This window comes from Musca autumnalis, unplaced genomic scaffold, assembly GCF_047663935.1.
Source record: "Musca autumnalis isolate F117 unplaced genomic scaffold, ASM4766393v1 scaffold_5, whole genome shotgun sequence".
NCBI lineage: Eukaryota > Metazoa > Arthropoda > Insecta > Diptera > Muscidae > Musca > Musca autumnalis.
In genome coordinates this window covers 20,458,780-20,465,635 of record NW_027412088.1, presented here as the reverse complement: position 1 = coordinate 20,465,635, position 6,856 = coordinate 20,458,780, and positions in this window count along the sequence as shown.

Sequence of the window (6,856 nt, the reverse complement as noted above, 5' to 3'; positions counted from 1 at the left end):
TAAAAATCTGAAAACGTTTGCAGTTGAAAGATATTGTTGGAGTATGAAAATACATAATAAAAAAATATTTCAAAACAGCGAACGAACATTGGTTTGGAGATCACAATAATCCAAACTATAGAAAACCTTTAAATTGCCTTCTACATGTGTATAAGACCTGTAAACAGTCTTCTTAAATGGAAGACCTCTCTCTACGCGGGGTCTTCTGCATATATAAGATTTCCTAGAACACCACCAAACGTGGTCATCTGTAGTTAGGATACCTCTAAACGGATAGTTAGAGAACCCCCCAGTAGGGACTTCTGTAGTAGGAATACACCAAAACGAGAACTTTAATAGCAAGCCTCGTTACGAGACTCATCAACAAAAACGTCGTTTAAATTGTCAATTAAATGGCGTAAATTTTGTCTATGTAAATTGGCTTTTACTTCTTGCCCAGAAGAATATATCCGTTATGAATTCATCGTTGATTTTTATTTGCATTCCATCGAATGTCAATGGACACGGCCTCTGCTGGGGGTATTTTGTAATATTCGTATTCCCTCGAATATAGTCTGATTTGGAACCTTGCAGAGTTGGTGTAATACCTCGGCCTACGTACATAAGCTGCCTCGCCTGGTTGCCTTACTTGCTTTTGATAAAAGAATAAAAAAGAAAAGGGCAACCCATATCGAAATTTGCCCGGCCTCCTTTATTCTTTTATTTTTATTGTGTGAAAAATGAAGCAGGAAGGCAACGCAACTAGGCAAAGTAGCTTATGTACCCAGGCCTTTAAGGCCTGCGTACATAAGCTGCTTTGCCTGATTGCCTTGCTTACCTGCTTCATTTCTGACGTAATAAAAATAATAGAATAAAGACGAAATTTCGAACTGGGTTGCCATCAGTTGGAAATTGGGTCGGCTTCTTTGTTCTTTTATTTTTTTATTGAAGCAGCAAAGCAAGGCAATCAGGCAAAGCAGCTTATGTACGCAGGCCTTTAGGCTTGCTATTTTCACAATAAATTTGTTTTTAATTTTCACAAACATATGTATATATAGTCCTTTTAATTCCGACTGGAACATAGGGCCGTCACAAATGTTTTCCATCTATCTCTATTCATGGCAAAGTTTTTCATTTCACTTTATGTTATTCGGCTCTCTTTTAATTCAGATTCTACTTGGCGCCTCCAGGTGCTTTTCGGTCGACCAATACGTACCGAACCTTGGGGATTGTACTCGATTAGTTGTTTTGTTACGTCAGTCGAAGATTTTCTCATGGTATGATCAAGCCATCTGTATTTCTTTCGTTTAATTTCTTCTGCCAGTGGTTGTTGATTCGACATATTCCACAGAGCATTGTTGGTTATGGTGTTGTGCCAGTAAATACCATATATGCGACGCAGGCACCTATTCGTAAATGCTTGCATGTAGCGCATTAGGTTCTTTGGAATCATCCAGGTTTCACAGCCATATAACATAACAGAATCACCGAATAACAATTTGTACAAATTTTGAGTAAACGAACACACATAATGTCGAACAGAAACATAAACAAGTAATCAATCCGTTCGGACGCTAGAGTGATTTCCACGGACGGACATGGCTATATCGATGTAGAATTGCACGCTGATCAAGAATATACATATATACTTTGTGGGGTCTACAATGATTATTTCGAGTAGTTACAAACGTAGTGACAAACTTAACCCTTCTTTGCATGATTTTTTCTTTTTTGTTCAAAAAAATCAAGGAGATAGAATTCATGCTCAAAATAATGGGAAAAATATTAAAAAAAATATAGTATATGTTTTTAGCATAATTTTAGCAATAAACAATATGATGGAAATTTCCATCAACATGCAATGCTTGATCAGTAGCTTAGTATAGAAATAAAAGAACATTGAATATAAACAAAAGAGAATATTAGTGAATAGCTTTTATTTTTTGACAAATGAATTCAGTTATTTTTATTGGTACAGAATAAAAGTAAAAGAGAACATTCAATATTTTTAATGGTAATTAACAAAAGATTATACATATATTATTTTTTATCATGAATTTAGTACAGAATGCAATTATAAGAGTATATCATTAGACATTGTTTATTCTTTATGATATTTAACAAAGCAATTATTATTTTTATTTAGGCACAAGTTTACTCCACATTTACTACAAGAAATTGTGGAATATCCATTACAGTTAGGATATTTACAACGGAGTGCCCCACCCACGTTTGGCCACCATCTGTTCCTATATCTTTTGGAGGTGGGGGACATTTTGAAGCCCTTCTTCTTTTTGGTTCAAGCTCTTGTTCAAGACCGCTTGGGCGTCCTCGTTTTGGTTCTTTACTTGTTCCTTTATTACAAAGAACAAAAGCCAATTCATTTCTGAACTGGCTAATTGTAAGTAAATTTTTTTCATGGTGATTGTTTTCCATGGCATTTTTCCTATAAAGGACCCACGCATTTATTACTGAGAGATCCAGTAAGTGGAAAAAGATACGCATATACCATTTTTTAACCTAATTGTTATACGGTTTCTTCCCAAAAAACTATCCATAAGGTCTACACCTCCCATATGCTTATTGTACTCTTGTACAATAAATGGACAAGCAATTCCAATTTTTTCCTTTTTTGCCTTGTCATATCTGGATACCTCAGTGACAGGTAAAGCCCCAGCATAAGTGGATAGTAGAGTTACCACTTTATTATCCTTCCATGCAACACAACTCATGTCGACACCATTAAAATTTGATACTCTTCCTTCGAAGATTCCTCTGGGAACAGATTTTTTCATAAAAGTTTTTCTATCTGGTAATTTACTATTAGGAATTCTGTTTTGTTGGATAGTTCCCACTGTGTGGATTCCTTCTTTTGCTAAAAATAAACCAAAGGCAGCGAGGTATAAAAATTATCGAAGTATATAATGTGATTTTTCTCTCTTGGTACTTCCCGAAGTAAACGAACCACCACATTTCCTGTAGCACCAAGATCTGGCTCACCTGGATTTTTTTCTACATTTTCTTGTCCAGAGTAAACTTCAATTTTGTGTGCATATCCCATCAAATTACATAGTACATATAAATTGAAGCCCCATTTGTGGGGTTTTTAGGCAAATATTGCTTTAGGAAATGACCAATTTTTGTAGCACACATCTGTTCATCTACGTAAAGTCGTTGGTCCTTTGGTATTGTATCAAATCTTTCGTTGAGGTGCTGTATTACAGGGCGGATTTTGTGAAGTCTGTCATGTTGTGGGTGTCCTACGGGCTTATGAAGATCATTATCATTGAAATGTAATGATAACTTAATTTTTTCAAATTTATTCAACGTCATTGTTGATGCGATTGGTCCATATCCAAACTGTGGAGACCAGTACGATCTAGTGCCGGGAAATTTCTGGACTGACATGTATAAAAGGATGCCAAAGAACTTGTTTATGTCCGACTCAGTAAAAAGTGCTGCTGAGTTCGGGTTTCCTTGTGTTATGTACAAGTTTGTTTCTTCTAATATTTTGTTGACAAAATCATTGGTAAAAAAATGTGTGAAACGTTGGTATGGGGTTTCTAGTTTAGATATATCATCAGGGTAAGTAGCATTACCCATGAAAGTAACATTTTCTGCAACATATTCCAAGTTCTTTTTTTCCATATCAATTTTCTTTTATCTATGAGATTTACCTGTTGATCACTTACCCCCTCCTGAACAAGGGGAGCATCATTGTCAAGATTTTCATCGACAATATCATCAATTACAGTTTTCTCGACTTGATCATCTTCATAATTTTTTCCCCCCAAGGTATCTTTCTAGTTCATCACCGTCGTGTATCTCATCATCAGAATCCTCATCATCAAAGCCATCTTCTGATAGCCAACCATCTTCCAATTGCTTTAAGTAAGCTTCAATTTGCTTATCATTTAAGGAATTCTAAAGTAGTAATAAATAATATACAACAGTAAAAAATTATTTTCCCATAGCTCAGGGGATAAGTAATTGCATAGTGATGTAAAAATCCATCATTTAGAATTTCTTAAATTTAACACAAACTTTGTCAAAAACTGCTTTAAAAAGGCACAGAAACACAAACAACACACCTTTCTTCGACTCATTTTAATTTTTTTGACAACAATTTATCAATTATAATCCAAAATAAAAAAATACGAAATCGTGAGTTTATCGCAATTACAAGAAACTGCAAAATTAGAACGTTCAGCTTGATTTACCGTTACTTACATGTGTTTATTTTTGACAGCTTTGTTTTGTTTTTATGCAATGCACATTAAAATATTATCCAGGCATGGTAAACATAAATTTTTAATTGCTTTTAATATATTTTTTTGGCATTCACTAATATGATGGATATTTCCATCTATATGCAAAGAAGGGTTAATATACCCCCATCCTATGGTGGAGGGTATAAAAATCAATTTTCGTCTTTTATTTCACAGTTTTTAATGTGTGTGTTCGTTTACTCAACATTTGTACAAATTGTTGCTGGATGTTGTTCGTTTACTTTACAGTACAATGCAAAATACATTAGCCGATTGCAAGAAGTTACTGAACTTGTACAAATTTGTACAAATTAGCTGTGTTCCTTTACTTACCTGAGTTTGCCATTTTTACCATTTGTTACCATTTTTAACCTGCAAAGCGTTCCTTAACCCCGAAAAGTGGCAAAACTGGAAGCAATTTTTAAGAGAGTGAGAGTGGGGAGAGAACGAAAATGGCTTTCTCTTCTACCACAGGCTACCAGCAAAATTTCTGCAGGTAAAAAATGGCAGATCTGATTTTTCGACTTTTGTTTGACGATTATTTCACAATGAAAAAGAAGATGCACGAAAAACAGAAGAAAAAGTTGAACGCGGACAAAACTAAAATAAAAACTGTGAAATAAAAGACGAAAATTGATTTTTTATTTTTCCTTTTGACATTGCTGCCAGATCTACAATTTTTCCGTTCCTTTACTTTTCTGGTAAAAATGTTCATGAGAGAGCAATTTTGACACTTTTCTCTTTTACCACCCTTATAGTGCGGTTACACTACAGTTTTTTGCTGGGTTAACCCACTTTATGAGGATTTATTGCTTAATCTGGTCAAATCTGACCAGATTTGCCATACAAAAATTAAATCCTCTCACGACTGGGTTTATTTTAAATCCGGCACAAATCCACCAAAAATACAGTGTTGTATTCGGTATTTGTGCAAAGAAATCCAACTCTACTCAAAAAGTACCAAAAGTTGCAACTGTTTTTGCAACAGAGTTTGTCGTGTTTTACACGTTTACGATTGATTGCATTAGATTTTATGGAGTTAATAAATCTAAAGTTATTTGAAAATCATAAAATTATTTATTTTTTTACATTAGACACATTTTTAACAAAAAGTACGCTTGATACCATGATACAAAAATGTATCCCTGTGTGTAAGATATACCAATATGAGCAAAGAGGGGACGATATCTCATACGAGAAATTGCAAAAGTGTAAAACACGACTTTATTAGTTATTTTGTATGTATACGTAAACAAACATCAGCTGACAGTTTATATCCTCGAAAAGCTAAGTGTAACCAGCAAAGATTAACCCACTTGATCTATTAAACCCAGTGGGTTAACCTTAAATAGTGTAACCGGGGTATTACCATTAAAAAAGTAAAGGAACAAAGCTATTGTTTAGCAAACAAACACACCTAATTTAGTCAGCGTTCGACTTTTTCTTCGGGTTTTCGTCCATTTTTTTCTTCATTGTGAAATAAGTGCTCTGTTCCAGAACCTGCAAGAAGCTACTATTTTTTACTACGATAACATTTTTTCCTTTATGTTATCGGAAAAAACAGTAGAAATTAGTAGATTCTTGCAATACTGGAACAGACCAAAGGTGTGTACGATAACTTTCCCAGCAAAAATTACTCAGTCAATTCCAGCAACCTCTCTCAGGGAATTTTACTCTCTCAAGCAAGAAAAATTGCAGAAAGTTATCGAACAACAATTTGTAAAAACTTGCAAGGAATCAACTGTTTTGAAAAAGAAGAAGAAGAAGAAAAGTTTTTGCATCAATTTGATGTTCTTGTTTTCCATGATTTTTTATATTTTTCAGCTTTTGATGTTTAATTTGTTGATATTTCAATGTTTAATTTTGTTTTCGCCAAACAAGAATAAAAAATAAAACAAAACAAATGTTTTCAAATCAGCTGATCAGACTTGCAAATTTTTGCGGGACAAATTTTCCCAGCAAAAATTTGCAAGTTCTCAGTCACAAAACTCTCCAAAAATCTCTCCAAACTCGCTCTCTTTTCTGGATAATTTTGTTATCGAACAGCATTCAGCAATAATTTGTACGAATTTGTACAAATTATTGGGTTATCGTACACACCTATAATCGTCAAACAAAAGTCGAAAAATCAGTTCTACCTTTTTTACCTGCAGAAATTTGTCGGGTAGCCTGTGGTAGAAGAGAAAGGCATATGGGCTCTCTCTCCTCTCTCACTCTCTTAAAAGTTGCTGCCAGTTTTACCACTTTTTGGAGTTAAGGAACGCTTTGCAGGTTAAAAATGGTAACAAATGGTAAAAACGGTAACCTCAGGTAAGTAAAGGAACACAGCTTTAGTTTAAATTCAGTTTGATTTTGTGCATTAAGAATATGGATAATGCACGAATTGATTTGAATTAAGAAAGTTAATGCTGCCGTATGTCGAGGGCATTACACTGCAATTTGTAGCACATAGTCGTGTTGAAAATAACATATTTTTATTTTTATCTTCCCGATCTAATTCTATTTCATTATGTGCCACCACTTCTTCGAACACATTGTCATACGGAGCACCATATGGTTCAATCTCAACACGATCTCTCCAATTTGCATTTCCATGTTATTTGAAACAT